At 36.6% G+C, this 23,623-nt stretch overlaps 8 non-coding genes across 8 annotated transcripts; all 8 read left to right on the top strand.

Annotated features, from left to right (window-relative positions):
- Nucleotides 1-95: 95 nt before the first annotated feature.
- TRNAY-GUA (transfer RNA tyrosine (anticodon GUA)) lies at nucleotides 96-185 on the top strand. Its single transcript is given in 2 exon segments — nucleotides 96-132; nucleotides 150-185. It is a non-coding gene; the product is annotated as a tRNA-Tyr (tRNA).
- Nucleotides 186-6,563: 6,378 nt separating this feature from the next.
- Nucleotides 6,564-6,653, top strand: TRNAY-GUA (transfer RNA tyrosine (anticodon GUA)). The gene is given in 2 exon segments: nucleotides 6,564-6,600; nucleotides 6,618-6,653. It is a non-coding gene; the product is annotated as a tRNA-Tyr (tRNA).
- Nucleotides 6,654-8,321: 1,668 nt separating this feature from the next.
- TRNAY-GUA (transfer RNA tyrosine (anticodon GUA)) lies at nucleotides 8,322-8,411 on the top strand. Its single transcript is given in 2 exon segments — nucleotides 8,322-8,358; nucleotides 8,376-8,411. It is a non-coding gene; the product is annotated as a tRNA-Tyr (tRNA).
- A 605-nt stretch (nucleotides 8,412-9,016) lies between these two features.
- On the top strand, nucleotides 9,017-9,088 carry TRNAE-UUC (transfer RNA glutamic acid (anticodon UUC)). The gene has a single exon. It is a non-coding gene; the product is annotated as a tRNA-Glu (tRNA).
- Nucleotides 9,089-11,650: 2,562 nt separating this feature from the next.
- On the top strand, nucleotides 11,651-11,723 carry TRNAF-GAA (transfer RNA phenylalanine (anticodon GAA)). The gene has a single exon. It is a non-coding gene; the product is annotated as a tRNA-Phe (tRNA).
- Nucleotides 11,724-13,204: 1,481 nt separating this feature from the next.
- On the top strand, nucleotides 13,205-13,277 carry TRNAF-GAA (transfer RNA phenylalanine (anticodon GAA)). Its single transcript has one exon. It is a non-coding gene; the product is annotated as a tRNA-Phe (tRNA).
- A 3,812-nt stretch (nucleotides 13,278-17,089) lies between these two features.
- Nucleotides 17,090-17,162, top strand: TRNAF-GAA (transfer RNA phenylalanine (anticodon GAA)). The gene has a single exon. It is a non-coding gene; the product is annotated as a tRNA-Phe (tRNA).
- A 705-nt stretch (nucleotides 17,163-17,867) lies between these two features.
- On the top strand, nucleotides 17,868-17,940 carry TRNAF-AAA (transfer RNA phenylalanine (anticodon AAA)). The gene has a single exon. It is a non-coding gene; the product is annotated as a tRNA-Phe (tRNA).
- Nucleotides 17,941-23,623: the final 5,683 nt, after the last annotated feature.

Raw genomic sequence — 23,623 nt, 5'->3', positions numbered from 1 at the left:
GCAATTTTTCTGTTTTATGGATATTTCAATTCTGTTTGTGTTTTCACTCAGTCAGATGTAGTGCACATGACATCAGAAATTCTCTAAAGCACAATCCTTCGATAGCTCAGCTGGTAGAGCGGAGGACTGTAGAGGAAATTGATACAGAAATCCTTAGGTCGCTGGTTCAACTCCGGCTCGAAGGAAAGTTTTTCATATCATTTTAGAGGGCAATTTCTGACATATTAAATACCCAGAAATATGCATGACTCATGCTGTTTATCTTTAATAGTCAGAAAAACTGTAACTTGTTTTCATTTCTGCTGCCTGTTAATCATCCTGCATACTGCTGAGCCTCTAGTAGGGCAATTATGGTTTCTGTGCTCTGTTGAAGTACAGTGCAGAGGCAGGTGATAGAGACACGAGTTCTGTTACTGGGGATACTTTCCATAGCTCTTTGCAACTCATTAAAATGGAAATGAGAACCTTTTCCACTTCTTGGAAAGTGGCCTACAGACATCACACATGGATTTATTGCATTGTTACCAATCCTGCTGGATTGGCTTTTAGAAATCTGCAAGTGGTCAGGGATGTGCCGTGATGATGCAAATCAAATCATCAAACATTGCCCACCTCACTGATCACTGAGTGGTCTGGAGCGTGATGATGAAATTAGTGTCATCTTAGGCCATGCCAAACCCACCCCATGTCACCACCTGGTTAAATATGAAATACACAGAGAGTTAAGATACATTACAGCAAAGCATGATATATTTGTTCTGCTGCTATGCTGAAACACTCAACGGAAAAGTCCCATATGGTCTAGCAGTTAGAATTCCTGGTTTTCACCCAGGCGGCCTGGGTTCGACTCCCGGTATGGGAAGTTGAAGCTTTTTTGAATGGCAGCAACAGTACCACTTGTTTAATGCTCTGTTGATCTCAGCAACAAAATCCAGGAGAAACTGTGCTTTGGTTATGGAAATGGGAGGTGGTCAAATCCACAGTATTTATATACCTCCCAACATTTCTGTATCCAAAATTAGGACAGAACTGGTCTGACCCCATATTTCAACATCCATCTTTCAAATTTCGAGTGGGATAACCCTATTTTATATGTAACACATCCTTCATGTGAAAAAAAAGAACTCTTGAACTTGTGGATCAATGGGTTTCCAGGGAGAGTTCACAACTTTTTAATGGTGCAGTAGGGATGTTCTGAATGAAACTAGACTACGCCAATGATTACAAACCAATAATGTCTGCTTCTGTGCCCAGAATTTCTCCGCTTTCCTTAATCAGCATACAAAGGACAGGTTTAAGAGACCACGGATGGGAACTGAAATACAATATTACTTCTGAAATCCCATGGATCTGAACCCATAGAAGATGCATTGTAAAAACAGAGAGTACTGTGAGAAATAGTGGTGGCAGCGTGGACCATTGACTAGAAATCCATTTTTGTCTCACTGGGCAAAAGTTTGACAATTTGTCACCATAATTTCTGGAATTTTCATCAATTAAAAAAGTCAAGCTAAATTGGAGAACGCAGAAGAGGTTGAAAATTTTCCAGCATTTTTAATCTTGACGTAAAGGCGTCTGCAGTTGGAAAATCTAAGGAAGCTGTTTTCCCAACTATTTCTGAAGCTAATTAATTCAAAATGAACAAATAAAAATCAAACTTTTAATGATGTATTACCAATTATTAAACATGACAATTTTTACAACTTTTGATGAGCAAGTAGACCAGAAATAAAAATGTGGATCTCTTTATCTAGACAAGCAATTTTACTGTTTTATGGATAATTCAATTCTGTTTGTGTTTTCACTCAGTCAGATGTAGTGCACATGACATCAGAAATTCTCTAAAGCACAATCCTTCGATAGCTCAGCTGGTAGAGCAGAGGACTGTAGAGGAAATTGGTACAGAAATCCTTAGGTCGCTGGTTCAACTCTGGCTCGAAGGAAATTTTTTCATATAATTTTAGAGGGCAATTTCTGACATATTAAATACCCAGAAATATGCATGACTCATGCTGTTTATCTTAAATAGTCAGAGAAACTGTAACTTGTTTTCATTTCTGCTGCCTGTCAATCATCCTGCATGCTGCTGAGCCTCTAGTAGGGCAATTATGGTTTCTGTGCTCTGTTGAAGTACAGTGCAGAGGCAGGTGATAGAGACACAAGTTCTGTTACTGGGGATACTTTCCATAGCTCTTTGCAACTCATTAAAATGGAAATGAGAACCTTTTCCACTTCTTTTAAAGTGGCCTCCAGACATCACACATGGATTTATTGCATTGTTACCTATCCTGCTGGATTGGCATTTACAAATCTGCAAGTGGTCAGGGATGTGCCGTGATGATGCAAATCAAATCATCAAACATTGCCCACCTCACTGATCACTGAGTGGTCTGGAGCGTGATGATGAAATTAGTGTCATCTTAGGCCATGCCAAACCCACCCCATGTCACCACCTGGTTAAATATGAAATACACAGAGAGTTAAGATACATTACAGCAAAGCATGATATATTTGTTCTGCTGCTATGCTGAAACACTCAACGGAATAGTCCCATATGGTCTAGCAGTTAGAATTCCTGGTTTTCACCCAGGCGGCCTGGGTTCGACTCCCGGTATGGGAAGTTGAAGCTTTTTTGAATGGCAGCAACAGTACCACTTGTTTAATGCTCTGTTGATCTCAGCAACAAAATCCAGGAGAAACTGTGCTTTGGTTATGGAAATGGGAGGTGGTCAAATCCACAGTATTTATATACCTCCCAACATTTCTGTATCCAAAATTAGGACAGAACTGGTCTGACCCCATATTTCAACATCCATCTTTCAAATTTCGAGTGGGATAACCCTATTTTATATGTAACACATCCTTCATGTGAAAAAAAAGAACTCTTGAACTTGTGGATCAATGGGTTTCCAGGGAGAGTTCACAACTTTTTAATGGTGCAGTAGGGATGTTCTGAATGAAACTAGACTACGCCAATGATTACAAACCAATAATGTCTGCTTCTGTGCCCAGAATTTCTCCGCTTTCCTTAATCAGCATACAAAGGACAGGTTTAAGAGACCACGGATGGGAACTGAAATACAATATTACTTCTGAAATCCCATGGATCTGAACCCATAGAAGATGCATTGTAAAAACAGAGAGTACTGTGAGAAATAGTGGTGGCAGCGTGGACCATTGACTAGAAATCCATTTTTGTCTCACTGGGCAAAAGTTTGACAATTTGTCACCATAGTTTCTGGAATTTTCATCAATTAAAAAAGTCAAGCTAAATTGGAGAACGCAGAAGAGGTTGAAAATTTTCCAGCATTTTTAATCTTGACGTAAAGGCGTCTGCAGTTGGAAAATCTAAGGAAGCTGTTTTCCCAACTATTTCTGAAGCTAATTAATTCAAAATGAACAAATAAAAATCAAACTTTTAATGATGTATTACCAATTATTAAACATGACAATTTTTACAACTTTTGATGAGCAAGTAGACCAGAAATAAAAATGTGGATCTCTTTATCTAGACAAGCAATTTTACTGTTTTATGGATAATTCAATTCTGTTTGTGTTTTCACTCAGTCAGATGTAGTGCACATGACATCAGAAATTCTCTAAAGCACAATCCTTCGATAGCTCAGCTGGTAGAGCAGAGGACTGTAGAGGAAATTGGTACAGAAATCCTTAGGTCGCTGGTTCAACTCTGGCTCGAAGGAAATTTTTTCATATCATTTTAGAGGGCAATTTCTGACATATTAAATACCCAGAAATATGCATGACTCATGCTGTTTATCTTAAATAGTCAGAGAAACTGTAACTTGTTTTCATTTCTGCTGCCTGTCAATCATCCTGCATGCTGCTGAGCCTCTAGTAGGGCAATTATGGTTTCTGTGCTCTGTTGAAGTACAGTGCAGAGGCAGGTGATAGAGACACAAGTTCTGTTACTGGGGATACTTTCCATAGCTCTTTGCAACTCATTAAAATGGAAATGAGAACCTTTTCCACTTCTTTTAAAGTGGCCTCCAGACATCACACATGGATTTATTGCATTGTTACCTATCCTGCTGGATTGGCATTTACAAATCTGCAAGTGGTCAGGGACGTGCCGTGATGATGCAAATCACATCATCAAACATTGCCCACCTCACTGATCACTGAGTGGTCTGGAGCGTGATGATGAAATTAGTGTCATCTTAGGCCATGCCAAACCCACTCCATGTCACCACCTGGTTAAATATGAAATACACAGAGAGTTAAGATACATTATAGCAAAGCATGATATATTTGTTCTGCTGCTATGCTGAAACACTCAACGGAAAAGTCCCGTATGGTCTAGCGGTTAGGATTCCTGGTTTTCACCCAGGCGGCCCGCGTTCGATTACCGGTATGGGAAGTTGATGCTTTTTTGAATGACAGCAACAGTACCACTTGTTTAATGCTCTGTTGATCTCAGCAACAAAATCCAGGAAAAACTGTGCTTTGGTTATGGAAATGGGATGTGGTCAAATCCACAGTATTTATATACCTCCCAACATTTCTGTATCCAAAATTAGGACAGAACTGGTCTGACCCCATATTTCAACATCCATCTTCCAAATTTCGAGTGGGACAACCCTATTTTATATGTAACACATCCTTCATGTGAAAAAAAAGAACTCTTGAACTTGTGGATCAATGGGTTTCCAGGGAGAGTTCACAACTTTTTAATGGTGCAGTAGGGATGTTCTGAATGAAACTAGACTACACAAATGCTTACAAACCAATAATGTCTGCTTCTGTGCCCAGAATTTCTCCGCTTTCCTTAATCAGCATACAAAGGACAGGTTTAAGAGACCACGGATGGGAACTGAAATACAATATTACTTCTGAAATCCCATGGATCTGAACCCATAGAAGATGCATTGTAAAAACAGAGAGTACTGTGAGAAATAGTGGTGGCAGCGTGGACCATTGACTAGAAATCCATTTTTGTCTCACTGGGCAAAAGTTTGACAATTTGTCACCACAATTTCTGGAATTTTCATCAATTAAAAAAGTCAAGCTAAATTGGAGAACGCAGAAGAGGTTGAAAATTTTCCAGCATTTTTAATCTTGACGTAAAGGCGTCTGCAGTTGGAAAATCTAAGGAAGCTGTTTTCCCAACTATTTCTGAAGCTAATTAATTCAAAATGAACAAATAAAAATCAAACTTTTAATGATGTATTACCAATTATTAAATATGACAATTTTTACAACTTTTGATGAGCAAGTAGACCAGAAATAAAAATGTGGATCTCTTTATCTAGACAAGCAATTTTTCTGTTTTATGGATAATTCAATTCTGTTTCTGTTTTCACTCAGTCAGATGTAGTGCACATGACATCAGAAATCCTCTAAAGCACAATCCTTCGATAGCTCAGCTGGTAGAGCGGAGGACTGTAGAGGAAATTTTTACAGATGGGAACTGAAATACAATATTACTTCTGAAATCCCATGGATCTGAACCCATAGAAGATGCATTGTAAAAACAGAGAGTACTGTGAGAAATAGTGGTGGCAGCGTGGACCATTGACTAGAAATCCATTTTTGTCTCACTGGGCAAAAGTTTGACAATTTGTCACCACAATTTCTGGAATTTTCATCAATTAAAAAAGTCAAGCTAAATTGGAGAACGCAGAAGAGGTTGAAAATTTTCCAGCATTTTTAATCTTGACGTAAAGGCGTCTGCAGTTGGAAAATCTAAGGAAGCTGTTTTCCCAACTATTTCTGAAGCTAATTAATTCAAAATGAACAAATAAAAATCAAACTTTTAATGATGTATTACCAATTATTAAATATGACAATTTTTACAACTTTTGATGAGCAAGTAGACCAGAAATAAAAATGTGGATCTCTTTATCTAGACAAGCAATTTTTCTGTTTTATGGATAATTCAATTCTGTTTGTGTTTTCACTCAGTCAGATGTAGTGCACATGACATCAGAAATCATCTAAAGCACAATCCTTCGATAGCTCAGCTGGTAGAGCGGAGGACTGTAGAGGAAATTTTTACAGATGGGAACTGAAATACAATATTACTTCTGAAATCCCATGGATCTGAACCCATAGAAGATGTATTGTAAAAACAGAGAGTACTGTGAGAAATAGTGGTGTCAGCGTGGACCATTGACTAGAAATCCATTTTTGTCTCACTGAGCAAAAGTTTGACAATTTGTCACCACAATTTCTGGAATTTTCATCAATTAAAAAAGTCAAGCTAAATTGGAGAACGCAGAAGAGGTTGAAAATTTTCCAGCATTTTTAATCTTGACGTAAAGGCGTCTGCAGTTGGAAAATCTAAGGAAGCTGTTTTCCCAACTATTTCTGAAGCTAATTAATTCAAAATGAACAAATAAAAATCAAACTTTTAATGATGTATTACCAATTATTAAATATGACAATTTTTACAACTTTTGATGAGCAAGTAGACCAGAAATAAAAATGTGGATCTCTTTATCTAGACAAGCAATTTTTCTGTTTTATGGATAATTCAATTCTGTTTATGTTTTCACTCAGTCAGATGTAGTGCACATGACATCAGAAATCCTCTAAAGCACAATCCTTCGATAGCTCAGCTGGTAGAGCGGAGGACTGTAGAGGAAATTGGTACAGAAATCCTTAGGTCGCTGGTTCAACTCCGGCTCGAAGGAAAGTTTTTCATATCATTTTAGAGGGCAATTTCTGACATATTAAATACCCAGAAATATGCATGACTCATGCTGTTTATCTTTAATAGTCAGAGAAACTGTAACTTGTTTTCATTTCTGCTGCCTGTTAATCATCCTGCATGCTGCTGAGCCTCTAGTAGGGCAATTATGGTTTCTGTGCTCTGTTGAAGTACAGTGCAGAGGCAGGTGATAGAGACACGAGTTCTGTTACTGGGGATACTTTCCATAGCTCTTTGCAACTCATTAAAATGGAAATGAGAACCTTTTCCACTTCTTGGAAAGTGGCCTCCAGACATCACACATGGATTTATTGCATTGTTACCTATCCTGCTGGATTGGCATTTACAAATCTGCAAGTGGTCAGGGACGTGCCGTGATGATGCAAATCACATCATCAAACATTGCCCACCTCACTGATCACTGAGTGGTCTGGAGCGTGATGATGAAATTAGTGTCATCTTAGGCCATGCCAAACCCACTCCATGTCACCACCTGGTTAAATATGAAATACACAGAGAGTTAAGATACATTACAGCAAAGCATGATATATTTGTTCTGCTGCTATGCTGAAACACTCAACGGAAAAGTCCCATATGGTCTAGCGGTTAGGATTTCTGGTTTTCCCCCAGGCCGCCAGGTTTCGACTCCTTGTATGGGAAATTGAAGCTTTTATGAATGGCAGCAACAGTACCACTTGTTTAATGCTCTGTTGATCTCAGCAACAAAATCCAGGAGAAACTGTGCTTTGGTTATGGAAATGGGATGTGGTCAAATCCACTGGATTTATATACCTCCCAACATTTCTGTATCCAAAATTACGACAGAACTGGTCTGACCCCATATTTCAACATCCTTCTTCCAAATTTCGAGTGGGACAACCCTATTTTATATGTAACACATCCTTCATGTGAAAAAAAAGGACTCTTGAACTTGTGGATCAATGGGTTTCCAGGGAGAGTTCACAACTTTTTAATGGTGCAGTAGGGATGTTCTGAATGAAACTAGACTACGCAAATGCTTACAAACCAATAATGTCTGCTTCTGTGCCCAGAATTTCTCCGCTTTCCTTAATCAGCATACAAAGGACAGGTTTAAGAGACCACGGATGGGAACTGAAATACAATATTACTTCTGAAATCCCATGGATCTGAACCCATAGAAGATGCATTGTAAAAACAGAGAGTACTGTGAGAAATAGTGGTGGCAGCGTGGACCATTGACTAGAAGTCCATTTTTGTCTCACTGGGCAAAAGTTTGACAATTTGTCACCACAATTTCTGGAATTTTCATCAATTAAAAAAGTCAAGCTAAATTGGAGAACGCAGAAGAGGTTGAAAATTTTCCAGCATTTTTAATCTTGACGTAAAGGCGTCTGCAGTTGGAAAATCTAAAGAAGCTGTTTTCCCAACTATTTCTGAAGCTAATTAATTCAAAATGAACAAATAAAAATCAAACTTTTAATGATGTATTACCAATTATTAAATATGACAATTTTTACAACTTTTGATGAGCAAGTAGACCAGAAATAAAAATGTGGATCTCTTTATCTAGACAAGCAATTTTTCTGTTTTATGGATAATTCAATTCTGTTTATGTTTTCACTCAGTCAGATGTAGTGCACATGACATCAGAAATCCTCTAAAGCACAATCCTTCGATAGCTCAGCTGGTAGAGCGGAGGACTGTAGAGGAAATTGGTACAGAAATCCTTAGGTCGCTGGTTCAACTCCGGCTCGAAGGAAAGTTTTTCATATCATTTTAGAGGGCAATTTCTGACATATTAAATACCCAGAAATATGCATGACTCATGCTGTTTATCTTTACTAGTCAGAGAAACTGTAACTTGTTTTCATTTCTGCTGCCTGTTAATCATCCTGCATGCTGCTGAGCCTCTAGTAGGGCAATTATGGTTTCTGTGCTCTGTTGAAGTACAGTGCAGAGGCAGGTGATAGAGACACGAGTTCTGTTACTGGGAATATTTTCCATAGCTCTTTGCAACTCATTAAAATGGAAATGAGAACCTTTTCCACTTCTTGGAAAGTGGCCTCCAGACATCACACATGGATTTATTGCATTGTTACCTATCCTGCTGGATTGGCATTTACAAATCTGCAAGTGGTCAGGGACGTGCCGTGATGATGCAAATCACATCATCAAACATTGCCCACCTCACTGATCACTGAGTGGTCTGGAGCGTGATGATGAAATTAGTGTCATCTTAGGCCATGCCAAACCCACTCCATGTCACCACCTGGTTAAATATGAAATACACAGAGAGTTAAGATACATTACAGCAAAGCATGATATATTTGTTCTGCTGCTATGCTGAAACACTCAACGGAAAAGTCCCATATGGTCTAGCGGTTAGGATTCCTGGTTTTCACCCAGGCAGCCCGGGTTCGACTCCCGGTATGGGAAGTTGAAGCTTTTTTGAATGGCAGCAACAGTACCACTTGTTTAATGCTCTGTTGATCTCAGCAACAAAATCCAGGAGAAACTGTGCTTTGGTTATGGAAATGGGATGTGGTCAAATCCACAGGATTTATATACCTCCCAACATTTCTGTATCCAAAATTAGGACAGAACTGGTCTGACCCCATATTTCAACATCCATCTTCGAAATTTCGAGTGGGACAACCCTATTTTATATGTAACACATCCTTCATGTGAAAAAAAAGAACTCTTGAACTTGTGGATCAATGGGTTTCCAGGGAGAGTTCACAACTTTTTAATGGTGCAGTAGGGATGTTCTGAATGAAACTAGACTACGCAAATGCTTACAAACCAATAGTGTCTGCTTCTGTGCCCAGAATTTCTCCGCTTTCCTTAATCAGCATACAAAGGACAGGTTTAAGAGACCACGGATGGGAACTGAAATACAATATTACTTCTGAAATCCCATGGATCTGAACCCATAGAAGATGCATTGTAAAAACAGAGAGTACTGTGAGAAATAGTGGTGGCAGTGTGGACCATTGACTAGAAATCCATTTTTGTCTCACTGGGCAAAAGTTTGACAATTTGTCACCACAATTTCTGGAATTTTCATCAATTAAAAAAGTCAAGCTAAATTGGAGAACGCAGAAGAGGTTGAAAATTTTCCAGCATTTTTAATCTTGACGTAAAGGCGTCTGCAGTTGGAAAATCTAAGGAAGCTGTTTTCCCAACTATTTCTGAAGCTAATTAATTCAAAATGAACAAATAAAAATCAAACTTTTAATGATGTATTACCAATTATTAAATATGACAATTTTTACAACTTTTGATGAGCAAGTAGACCAGAAATAAAAATGTGGATCTCTTTATCTAGACAAGCAATTTTTCTGTTTTATGGATAATTTAATTCTGTTTGTGTTTTCACTCAGTCAGATGTAGTGCACATGACATCAGAAATCATCTAAAGCACAATCCTTCGATAGCTCAGCTGGTAGAGCGGAGGACTGTAGAGGAAATTGGTACAGAAAGCCTTAGGTCACTGGTTCAACTCCGGCTCGAAGGAAAGTTTTTCATATCATTTTAGAGGTCAATTTCTGACATATTAAATACCCAGAAATATGCATGACTCATGCTGTTTATCTTTAATAGTCAGAGAAACTGTAACTTGTTTTCATTTCTGCTGCCTGTTAATCATCCTGCATGCTGCTGAGCCTCTAGTAGGGCAATTATGGTTTCTGTGCTCTGTTGAAGTACAGTGCAGAGGCAGGTGATAGAGACACGAGTTCTGTTACTGGGGATACTTTCCATAGCTCTTTGCAACTCATTAAAATGGAAATGAGAACCTTTTCCACTTCTTGGAAAGTGGCCTCCAGACATCACACATGGATTTATTGCATTGTTACCTATCCTGCTGGATTGGCATTTACAAATCTGCAAGTGGTCAGGGACGTGCCGTGATGATGCAAATCACATCATCAAACATTGCCCACCTCACTGATCACTGAGTGGTCTGGAGCGTGATGATGAAATTAGTGTCATCATAGGCCATGCCAAACCCACTCCATGTCACCACCTGGTTAAATATGAAATACACAGAGAGTTAAGATACAATGCAGCAGCAGATACTAAGGTGTTCATGATTTTCATGGACTCACCTTAAATTCCAATGAAATTTAGAATGTGAAAGTACCTGTAGCTAATTAAAGCTTATTCATTTGAAATCATTATAGTAATCCGAAATTGTGAATACATTCATTTTCCAAGCTGGCCGAAATAGCTCAGCTGGGAGAGCGGTAGACTGAAGATCTAAAGGTCCCTGGTTCGATCCTGGGTTTCGGCATGTTTGAACAGGTGTTTTTTGAAGTGAAAAGCTCAAACTGGAAGTAATTTCAAGATGAAATTCCATAATGTCATCCACCAATTTTTCTTAGCAAAGAAGAATATTCAGCCCCATCTTTCAAATAATCAGAACATTTCATTTAATAACACTGTCCAGAAATACAGGATAAAAAGTGTGCATGATTTCAATAGTCCGGGCTTGACTCTTTATGCAATTGTAATTATCTCAATGATAAAATTTCTCAGCATTTTGCATCAATGCTTCTATTATAAAATAAAGGTTTTGTGATGGGTGAACATACAGTATAAAACTGCTATGAAATGCTATGTTTACATTCGAAGCAATCATGATGAAAGGAAAAACTGTTATATAACCTTGTTTAATCTTCCTGGCATGACTCAGTTTGGAGAAAGTTAGGTTGAAGATCCAAAGGATTGTTGGCTTTCAATTTCTGGGGCATTCTCTCTCTTCTACTACAGGAGAGAAGATTAATGAGCCCTAGCCTTCCACTGAATAATAAAACTTAAATTAACAATACTTACCTGCAATGCAGCAGCAGATACTAAGGTGTTCATGATTTTCATGGATTCACCTTAAATTCCAATGAAATTTAGAATGTGAAAGTACCTGTAGCTAATTAAAGCTTATTCATTTGAAATCATTATAGTAATCCGAAATTGTGAATACATTCATTTTCCAAGCTGGCCGAAATAGCTCAGCTGGGAGAGCGTTAGACTGAAGATCTAAAGGTCCCTGGTTCGATCCCAGGTTTCGGCATGTTTGAACACATGTTTTTTTAAGTGAAAAGCTCAAACTGGAAGTAATTTCAAGATGAAATTCCATAATGTCATCCACCAATTTTTCTTAGCAAAGAAGAATATTCAGCCCCATCTTTCAAATAATCAGAACATTTCATTTAATAACACTGTCCAGAAATACAGGATAAAAAGTGTCCATGATTTCAGTAGTCCGGGCTTGACTCTTTATGCAATTGTAATTATCTCAATGATAAAATTTCTCAGCATTTTGCATCAATGCTTCTATTATAAAATAAAGGTTTTGTGATGGGTGAACATACAGTATAAAACTGCTATGAAATGCTATGTTTACATTCGAAGCAATCATGATGAAAGGAAAAACTGTTATATAACCTTGTGTAATCTTCCTGGCATGACTCAGTTTGGAGAAAGTTAGGTTGAAGATCCAAAGGATTGTTTGCTTTCAATTTCTGGGGCTTTCTCTCTCTTCTACTACAGGAGAGAATTTTAATGAGCCCTAGCCTTCCACTGAATAATAAAACTAAATTTAACAATACTTACCTGCAATGCAGCAGCAGATACTAAGGTGTTCATGATTTTCATGGACTCACCTTAAATTCCAAAGAAATTTAGAATGTGAAAGTACCTGTAGCTAATTAAAGCTTATTCATTTGAAATCATTATAGTAATCCGAAATTGTGAATACATTCATTTTCCAAGATGGCTGAAATAGCTCAGCTGGGAGAGCGTTAGACTGAAGATCTAAAGGTCCCTGGTTCGATCCTGGGTTTCGGCATGTTTGAACACGTGTTTTTTTAAGTGAAAAGTTTAAACTGGAAGTAATTTCAAGATGAAATTCCATAATGTCATCCACCAATTTTTCTTAGCAAAGAAGAATATTCAGCCCCATCTTTCAAATAATCAGAACATTTCATTTAATAACACTGTCCAGAAATACAGGATAAAAAGTGTCCATGATTTCAGTAGTCCGGGCTTGACTCTTTATGCAATTGTAATTATCTCAATGATAAAATTTCTCAGCATTTTGCATCAATGCTTCTATTATAAAATAAAGGTTTTGTGATGGGTGAACATACAGTATAAAACTGCTATAAAATGCTATGTTTACATTCGAAGCAATCATGATGAAAGGAAAAACTGTTATATAACCTTGTGTAATCTTCCTGGCATGACTCAGTTTGGAGAAAGTTAGGTTGAAGATCCAAAGGATTGTTGGCTTTCAATTTCTGGGGCTTTCTCTCTCTTCTACTACAGGAGAGAAGATTAATGAGCCCTAGCCTTCCACTGAACAATAAAACTAAAATTAACAATACTTACCTGCAATGCAGCAGCAGATACTAAGGTGTTCAGGATTTTCATGGACTCACCTTAATTTCCAATGAAATTTAGAATGAGAAAGTATCTGTAGCTAATTAAAGCTTATTCATTTGAAATCATTATAGTAATCCGAAATTGTTAATCCATTCATCTTCCAAGCTGGCCGAAATAGCTCAGCTGGGAGAGCGTTAGACTGAAGATCTAAAGGTCCCTGGTTCGATCCCGGGTTTCGGCATGTTTGAACAGGTGTTTTTTTAAGTGAAAAGCTCAAACTGAAAGTAATTTCAAGATGAAATTCCATAATGTCATCCACCAATTTTTCTTAGCAAAGAAGAATATTCAGCCCCATCTTTCAAATAATCAGAACATTTCATTTAATAACACTGTCCAGAAATACAGGATAAAAAGTGTCCATGATTTCAGTAGTCCGGGCTTGACTCTTTATGCAATTGTAATTATCTCAATGATAAAATTTCTCAGCATTTTGCATCAATGCTTCTATTATAAAATAAAGGTTTTATGATGGGTGAACATACAGTATAAAACTGCTATGAAATGCTATGTTTACATTCGAAGCAATCATGATGAAAGGAAAAACTGTTATATAACCTTGTGTAATCTTCCTGGCATGACTCAGTTTGGAGAAAGTTAGGTTGAAGATCCAAAGGATTGTTGGCTTTCAATTTCTGGGGCTTTCTCTCTCTTCTACTACATGAGAGAAGATTAATGAGTCCTAGCCTTCCACTGAACAATAAAACTAAAATTAACAATACTTACCTGCAATGCAGCAGCAGATACTAAGGTGTTCAGGATTTTCATGGACTCACCTTAATTTCCAATGAAATTTAGAATGAGAAAGTACCTGTAGCTAATTAAAGCTTATTCATTTGAAATCATTATAGTAATCCGAAATTGTTAATACATTCATCTTCCAAGCTGGCCGAAATAGCTCAGCTGGGAGAGCGTTAGACTGAAGATCTAAAGGTCCCTGGTTCGATCCTGGGTTTCGGCCTGTTTGAACAGGTGTTTTTTGAAGTGAAAAGCTCGAACTGGAAGTAATTTCAAGATGAAATTCCATAATGTCATCCACCAATTCTTCTTAGCAAAGAAGAATATTCAGCCCCATCTTTCAAATAATCAGAACATTTCATTTAATAACACTGTCCAGAAATACAGGATAAAAAGTGTCCATGATTTCAGTAGTCCGGGCTTGACTCTTTATGCAATTGTAATTATCTCAATGATAAAAATTCTCAGCATTTTGCATCAATGCTTCTATTATAAAATAAAGGTTTTGTGATGGGTGAACATACAGTATAAAACTGCTATGAAATGCTATGTTTACATTCGAAGCAATCATGATGAAAGGAAAAACTGTTATATAACCTTGTGTAATCTTCCTGGCATGACTCAGTTTGGAGAAAGTTAGGTTGAAGATCCAAAGGATTGTTGGCTTTCAATTTCTGGGGCTTTCTCTCTCTTCTACTACAGGAGAGAAGATTAATGAGCCCTAGCCTTCCACTGAACAATAAAACTAAAATTAACAATACTTACCTGCAATGCAGCAGCAGATACTAAGGTGTTCAGGATTTTCATGGACTCACCTTAAATTCCAATGAAATTTAGAATGAGAAAGTACCTGTAGCTAATTAAAGCTTATTCATTTGAAATCATTATAGTAATCCGAAATTGTGAATACATTCATCTTCCAAGCTGGCCGAAATAGCTCAGCTGGGAGAGTGTTAGACTGAAGATCTAAAGGTCCCTGGTACGATCCTGGGTTTCGGCATGTTTGAACAGGTGTTTTTTGAAGTGAAAAGCTCAAACTGGAAGTAATTTCAAGATGAAATTCCATAATGTCATCCACCAATTTTTCTTAGCAAAGAAGAATATTCAGCCCCATCTTTCAAATAATCAGAACATTTCATTTAATAACACTGTCCAGAAATACAGGATAAAAAGTGTCCATGATTTCAGTAGTCCGGGCTTGACTCTTTATGCAATTGTAATTATCTCAATGATAAAATTTCTCAGCATTTTGCATCAATGCTTCTATTATAAAATAAAGGTTTTGTGATGGGTGAACATACAGTATAAAACTGCTATGAAATGCTATGTTTACATTCGAAGCAATCATGATGAAAGGAAAAACTGTTATATAACCTTGTGTAATCTTCCTGGCATGACTCAGTTTGGAGAAAGTTAGGTTGAAGATCCAAAGGATTGTTTGCTTTCAATTTCTGGGGCTTTCTCTCTCTTCTACTACAGGAGAGAATTTTATTGAGCCCTAGCCTTCCACTGAATAATAAAACTAAATTTAACAATACTTACCTGCAATGCAGCAGCAGATACTAAGGTGTTCATGATTTTCATGGACTCACCTTAAATTCCAAAGAAATTTAGAATGTGAAAGTACCTGTAGCTAATTAAAGCTTATTCATTTGAAATCATTATAGTAATCCGAAATTGTGAATACATTCATTTTCCAAGCTGGCCGAAATAGCTCAGCTGGGAGAGCTGTAGACTGAAGATCTAAAGGTCCCTGGTTCGATCCTGGGTTTCGGCATGTTTGAACACGTGTTTTTTTAAGTGAAAAGTTTAAACTGGAAGTAATTTCAAGATGAAATTCCATAATGTCATCCACCAATTTTTCTTAGCAAAGAAGAATATTCAGCCCCATCTTTCAAATAATCAGAACATTTCATTTAATAACACTGTCCAGAAATACAGGATAAAAAGTGTCCATGATTTCAGTAGTCCGGGCTTGACTCTTTATGCAATTGTAATTATCTCAATGATAAAATTTCTCAGCATTTTGCATCAATGCTTCTATTATAAAATAAAGGTTTTGTGATGGGTGAACATACAGTATAAAACTGCTATAAAATGCTATGTTTACATTCGAAGCAATCATGATGAAAGGAAAAACTGTTATATAACCTTGTGTAATCTTCCTGGCATGACTCAGTTTGGAGAAAGTTAGGTTGAAGATCCAAAGGATTGGTGGCTTTCAATTTTTGGGGCTTTCTCTCTCTTCTACTACAGGAGAGAAGATTAATGAGCCCTAGCCTTCCACTGAACAATAAAACTAAAATTAACAATACTTACCTGCAATGCAGCAGCAGATACTAAGGTGTTCAGGATTTTCATGGACTCACCTTAATTTCCAATGAAATTTAGAATGAGAAAGTATCTGTAGCTAATTAAAGCTTATTCATTTGAAATCATTATAGTAATCCGAAATTGTTAATACATTCATCTTCCAAGCTGGCCGAAATAGCTCAGCTGGGAGAGCGTTAGACTGAAGATCTAAAGGTCCCTGGTTCGATCCCGGGTTTTGGCCTGTTTGAACAGGTGTTTTTTGAAGTGAAAAGCTCGAACTGGAAGTAATTTCAAGATGAAATTCCATAATGTCATCCACCAATTCTTCTTAGCAAAGAAGAATATTCAGCCCCATCTTTGAAATAATCAGAACATTTCATTTAATAACACTGTCCAGAAATACAGGATAAAAAGTGTCCATGATTTCAGTAGTCCGGGCTTGACTCATTATGCAATTGTAATTATCTCAATGATAAAATTTCTCAGCATTTTGCATCAATGCTTCTATTATAAAATAAAGGTTTTGTGATGGGTGAACATACAGTATAAAACTGCTATGAAATGCTATGTTTACATTCGAAGCAATCATGATGAAAGGAAAAACTGTTATATAACCTTGTGTAATCTTCCTGGCATGACTCAGTTTGGAGAAAGTTAGGTTGAAGATCCAAAGGATTGTTGGCTTTCAATTTCTGGGGCTTTCTCTCTCTTCTACTACAGAAGAGAAGATCAATGAGCCCTAGCCTTCCACTGAACAATAAAACTAAAATTAACAATACTTACCTGCAATGCAGCAGCAGATACTAAGGTGTTCATGATTTTCATGGACTCACCTTAAATTCCAATGAAATTTAGAATGTGAAAGTACCTGTAGCTAATTAAAGCTTATTCATTTGAAATCATTATAGTAATCCGAAATTGTGAATACATTCATGTTCCAAGCTGGCCGAAATAGCTCAGCTGGGAGAGCGTTAGACTGAAGATCTAAAGGTCCCTGGTTCGATTCCGGGTTTCGACATGTTTGAACAGGTGTTTTTTGAAGTGAAAAGCTCGAACTGGAAGTAATTTCAAGATGAAATTCCATAATGTCATCCACCAATTTTTCTTAGCAAAGAAGAATATTCAGCCCCATCTTTCAAATAATCAGAACATTTCATTTAATAACACTGTCCAGAAATAAAGGATAAAAAGTGTCCATGATTTCAGTAGTCCGGGCTTGACTCTTTATGCAATTGTAATTATCTCAATGATAAAATTTCTCAGCATTTTGCATCAATGCTTCTATTATAAAATAAAGGTTTTGTGACGAGTGAACATACAGTATAAAAACTGCTATGAAATGCTTTGTTTACATTCAAAGCAATCATGATGAAAAGAAAAACTGTTATATAACCTTGTGTAATCTTCCTGGCATGACTCAGTTTGGAGAAAGTTAGGTTGAAGATCCAAAGGATTGTTGGCTTTCAATTTCTGGGGCTTTCTCTCTCTTCTACTACAGGAGAGAAGATTAATGAGCCCTAGCCTTCCACTGAACAATTAAACTAAAATTAACAATACTTACCTGCAATGCAGCAGCAGATACTAAGGTGTTCATGATTTTCATGGACTCACCTTAAATTCCAATGAAATTTAGAATGAGAAAGTACCTGTAGCTAATTAAAGCTTATTCATTTGAAATCATTATAGTAATCCGAAATTGTGAACACATCTATCTTCCAAGCTGGCCGAAATAGCTCAGCTGGGAGAGCGTTAGACTAAAGATCTAAAGGTCCCTGGTTCGATTACAGGTTTTGGCATGTTTGAACAGGTGTTTTTTGAAGTGAAAAGCTCGAACTGGAAGTAATTTCAAGATGAAATTCCATAATGTCATCCACCAATTTTTCTTAGCAAAGAAGAATATTCAGCCCCATCTTTCAAATAATCAGAACATTTCATTTAATAACACTGTCCAGAAATACCGGATAAAAAGTGTCCATGATTTCAGTAGTCCGGGCTTGACTCTTTATGCAATTGTAATTATTTCAATGATAAAATTTCTCAGCATTTTGCATCAATGCTTCTATTATAAAATAAAGGTTTTGTGATGGGTGAACATACAGTATAAAAACTGCTATGAAATGCTATGTTTACATTCGAAGCAATCATGATGAAAGGAAAAACTTATATAACCTTGTGTAATCTTCCTGGCATGACTCAGTTTGGAGAAAGTTAGGTTGAAGTTCCAAAGGATTGTTGGCTTTCAATTTCTGGGGCTTTCTCTCTCTTCTACTACAGGAGAGAAGATTAATGAGCCCTAGCCTTCCACTGAACAATAAAACTAAAATTAACAATACTTACCTGCAATGCAGCAGCAGATACTAAGGTGTTCATGATTTTCATGGACTCACCTTAAATTCCAATGAAGTTTAGAATGAGAAAGTACCTGTAGCTAATTAAAGCTTATTCATTTGAAATCATTATAGTAATCCGAAATTGTAAATGCATTCATTTTCCAAGCTGGCTGAAATAGCTCAGCTGGGAGAGTGTTAGACTGAAGATCTAAAGGTCCCTGGTACGATCCTGGGTTTCGGCATGTTTGAACAGGTGTTTTTTGAAGTGAAAAGCTCGAACTGGAAGTAATTTCAAGATGAAATTCCATAATGTCATCCACCAATTTTTCTTAGCAAAGAAGAATATTCAGCCCCATCTTTCAAATAATCAGAACATTTCATTTAATAACACTGTCCAGAAATACAGGATAAAAAGTGTCCATGATTTCAGTAGTCCAGGCTTGACTCTTTATGCAATTGTAATTATCTCAATGATAAAATTTCTCAGCATTTTGCATCAATGCTTCTATTATAAAATAAAGGTTTTGTGATGGGTGAACATACAGTATAAAAACTGCTATGAAATGCTATGTTTACATTCGAAGCAATCATGATGAAAGGAAAAACTGTTATATAACCTTGTGTAATCTTCCTGGCATGACTCAGTTTGGAGAAAGTTAGGTTGAAGATCCAAAGGATTGTTGGCTTTCAATTTCTGGGGCTTTCTCTCTCTTCTACTACAGGAGAGAAGATTAATGAGCCCTAGCCTTCCACTGAATAATAAAACTAAAATTAACAATACTTACCTGCAATGCAGCAGCAGATACCAAGGTGTTCATGATTTTCATGGACTCACCTTAAATTCCAATGAAATTTAGAATGAGAAAGTACCTGTAGCTAATTAAAGCTTATTCATTTGAAATCATTATAGTAATCCGAAATTGTGAATACATTCATCTTCCAAGCTGGCCGAAATAGCTCAGATGGGAGAGCGTTAGACTGAAGATCTAAAGGTTCCTGGTTCGATCGCGTGTTTGAACAGGTGTTTTTTTAAGTGAAAAGCTCGAACTGGAAGTAATTTCAAGATGAAATTCCATAATGTCATCCAATAATTTTTCTTAGCAAAGAAGAATATTCAGCCCCATCTTTCAAATAATCAGAACATTTCATTTAATAACACTGTCCAGAAATACAGGATAAAAAGTGTCCATGATTTCAGTAGTCCGGGCTTGACTCTTTATGCAATTGTAATTATCTCAATGATAAAATTTCTCAGCATTTTGCATCAATGCTTCTATTATAAAATAAAGGTTTTGTGATGGGTGAACATATAGTATAACAACTGCTATGAAATGCTATGTTTACATTCGAAGCAATCATGATGAAAGAAAAAACTGTTATATAACCTTGTGTAATCTTCCTGGCATGACTCAGTTTGGAGAAAGTTAGGTTGAAGATCCAAAGGATTGTTGGCTTTCAATTTCTGGGGCTTTCTCTCTCTTCTACTACAGGAGAGAAGAATAATGAGCCCTAGCCTTCCACTGAACAATAAAACTAAAATTAACAATACTTACCTGCAATGCAGCAGCAGATACTAAGGTGTTCATGATTTTCATGGACTCACCTTAAATTCCAATGAAATTTAGAATGAGAAAGTACCTGTAGCTAATTAAAGCTTATTCATTTGAAATCATTATAGTAATCCGAAATTGTGAATACATTCATCTTCCAAGCTGGCCGAAATAGCTCAGCTGGGAGAGCGTTAGACTGAAGATCTAAAAGTCCCTGATTCGATCCCGGGTTTCGGCATGTTTCAACTGGTGTTTTTTGAAGTGAAAAGCTCGAACTGGAAGTAATTTCAAGATGAAATTCCATAATGTCATCCACCAATTTTTCTTAGCAAAGAAGAATATTCAGCCCCATCTTTCAAATAATCAGAACATTTCATTTAATAACACTGTCCAGAAATACAGGATAAAAAGTGTCCATGATTTCAGTAGTCCAGGCTTGACTCTTTATGCAATTGTAATTATCTCAATGATAAAATTTCTCAGCATTTTGCATCAATGCTTCTATTATAAAATAAAGGTTTTGTGATGGGTGAACATACAGTATAAAAACTGCTATGAAATGCTATGTTTACATTCGAAGCAATCATGATGAAAGGAAAAACTGTTATATAACCTTGTGTAATCTTCCTGGCATGACTCAGTTTGGAGAAAGTTAGGTTGAAGATCCAAAGGATTGTTGGCTTTCAATTTCTGGGGCTTTCTCTCTCTTCTACTACAGGAGAGAAGATTAATGAGCCCTAGCCTTCCACTGAATAATAAAACTAAAATTAACAATACTTACCTGCAATGCAGCAGCAGATACCAAGGTGTTCATGATTTTCATGGACTCACCTTAAATTCCAATGAAATTTAGAATGAGAAAGTACCTGTAGCTAATTAAAGCTTATTCATTTGAAATCATTATAGTAATCCGAAATTGTGAATACATTCATTTTCCAAGCTGGCCGAAATAGCTCAGATGGGAGAGCGTTAGACTGAAGATCTAAAGGTCCCTGGTTCGATCGCGTGTTTGAACAGGTGTTTTTTTAAGTGAAAAGCTCGAACTGGAAGTAATTTCAAGATGAATTTCCATAATGTCATCCACCAATTTTTCTTAGCAAAGAAGAATATTCAGCCCCATCTTTCAAATAATCAGAACATTTCATTTAATAACACTGTCCAGAAATACAGGATAAAAAGTGTCCATGATTTCAGTAGTCCGGGCTTGACTCTTTATGCAATTGTAATTATCTCAATGATAAAATTTCTCAGCATTTTGCATCAATGCTTCTATTATAAAATAAAGGTTTTGTGATGGGTGAACATATAGTATAACAACTGCTATGAAATGCTATGTTTACATTCGAAGCAATCATGATGAAAGAAAAAACTGTTATATAACCTTGTGTAATCTTCCTGGCATGACTCAGTTTGGAGAAAGTTAGGTTGAAGATCCAAAGGATTGTTGGCTTTCAATTTCTTGGGCTTTCTCTCTCTTCTACTACAGGAGAGAGGATTAATGAGCCCTAGCCTTCCACTGAATAATAAAACTAAATTTAACAATACTTACCTGCAATGCAGCAGCAGATACTAAGGTGTTCATGATTTTCATGGACTCACCTTAAATTCCAATGAAATTTAGAATGTGAAAGTACCTTTAGCTAATTAAAGCTTATTCATTTGAAATCATTATAGTAATCCGAAATTGTGAATACATTCATCTTCCAAGCTGGCTGAAATAGCTCAGCTGGGAGAGTGTTACACTGAAGATCTAAAGGTCCCTGGTTCGATACCGGGTTTCGGCATGTTTGAACAGGTGTTTTTTGAAGTGAAAAGCTCGAACTGGAAGTAATTTCAAGATGAAATTCCATAATGTCATCCACCAATTTCTCTTAGCAAAGAAGAATATTCAGCCCCATCTTTCAAATAATCAGAACATTTCATTTAATAACACTGTCCAGAAATACACGATAAAAAGTGTCCATGATTTCAGTAGTCCGGGCTTGACTCTTTATGCAATTGTAATTATCTCAATGATAAAATTTCTCAGCATTTTGCATCAATGCTTCTATTATAAAATAAAGGTTTTGTGATGGGTGAACATACAGTATAAAAACTGCTATGAAATGCTATGTTTACATTCGAAGAAATCATGATGAAAGGAAAAACTGTTATATAACCTTGTGTAATCTTCCTGGCATGACTCAGTTTGGAGAAAGTTAGGTTGAAGATCCAAAGGATTGTTGGCTTTCAATTTCTGGGGCTTTCTCTCTCTTCTACTACAGGAGAGAAGATTAATGAGCCCTAGCCTTCCACTGAACAATAAAACTAAAATTAACAATACTTACCTGCAATGCAGCAGCAGATACTAAGGTGTTCATGATTTTCATGGACTCACCTTAAATTCCAATGAAATTTAGAATGAGAAAGTACCTGTAGCTAATTAAAGCTTATTCATTTGAAATCATTATAGTAATCCGAAATTGTGAATACATTCATCTTCCAAGCTGGCCGAAATAGCTCAGCTGGGAGAGCGTTAGACTGAAGATCTAAAAGTCCCTGATTCGATCCCGGGTTTCGGCATGTTTCAACTGGTGTTTTTTGAAGTGAAAAGCTCGAACTGGAAGTAATTTCAAGATGAAATTCCATAATGTCATCCACCAATTTTTCTTAGCAAAGAAGAATATTCAGCCCCATCTTTCAAATAATCAGAACATTTCATTTAATAACACTGTCCAGAAATACAGGATAAAAAGTGTCCATGATTTCAGTAGTCCGGGCTTGACTCTTTATGCAATTGTAATTATCTCAATGATAAAATTTCTCAGCATTTTGCATCAATGCTTCTATTATAAAATAAAGGTTTTGTGATGGGTGAACATACAGTATAAAAACTGCTATGAAATGCTATGTTTACATTCGAAGAAATCATGATGAAAGGAAAAACTGTTATATAACCTTGTGTAATCTTCCTGGCATTACTCAGTTTGGAGAAAGTTAGGTTGAAGATCCAAAGGATTGTTGGCTTTCAATTTCTGGGGCTTTCTCTCTCTTCTACTACAGGAGAGAAGATTAATGAGCCCTAGCCTTCCACTGAACAATAAAACTAAAATTAACAATACTTACCTGCAATGCAGCAGCAGATACTAAGGTGTTCATGATTTTCATGGACTCACCTTAAATTCCAATGAAATTTAGAATGAGAAAGTACCTGTAGCTAATTAAAGCTTATTCATTTGAAATCATTATAGTAATCCGAAATTGTGAATACATGCATCTTCCAAGCTGGCCGAAATAGCTCAGCTGGGAGAGCGTTAGACTGAAGATCTAAAAGTCCCTGATTCGATCCCGGGTTTCGGCATGTTTGAACTGGTGTTTTATGAAGTGAAAAGCTCGAACTGGAAGTAATTTCAAGATGAAATTCCATAATGTCATCCACCAATTTTTCTTAGCAAAGAAGAATATTCAGCCCCATCTTTCAAATAATCAGAACATTTCATTTAATAACACTGTCCAGAAATACAGGATAAAAAGTGTCCATGATTTCAGTAGTCCAGGCTTGACTCTTTATGCAATTGTAATTATCTCAATGATAAAATTTCTCAGCATTTTGCATCAAT

This window comes from Mixophyes fleayi, chromosome 3 (genome assembly GCF_038048845.1).
Source record: "Mixophyes fleayi isolate aMixFle1 chromosome 3, aMixFle1.hap1, whole genome shotgun sequence".
NCBI lineage: Eukaryota > Metazoa > Chordata > Amphibia > Anura > Limnodynastidae > Mixophyes > Mixophyes fleayi.
This window is presented reverse-complemented; position numbering and strand designations above follow the sequence as displayed.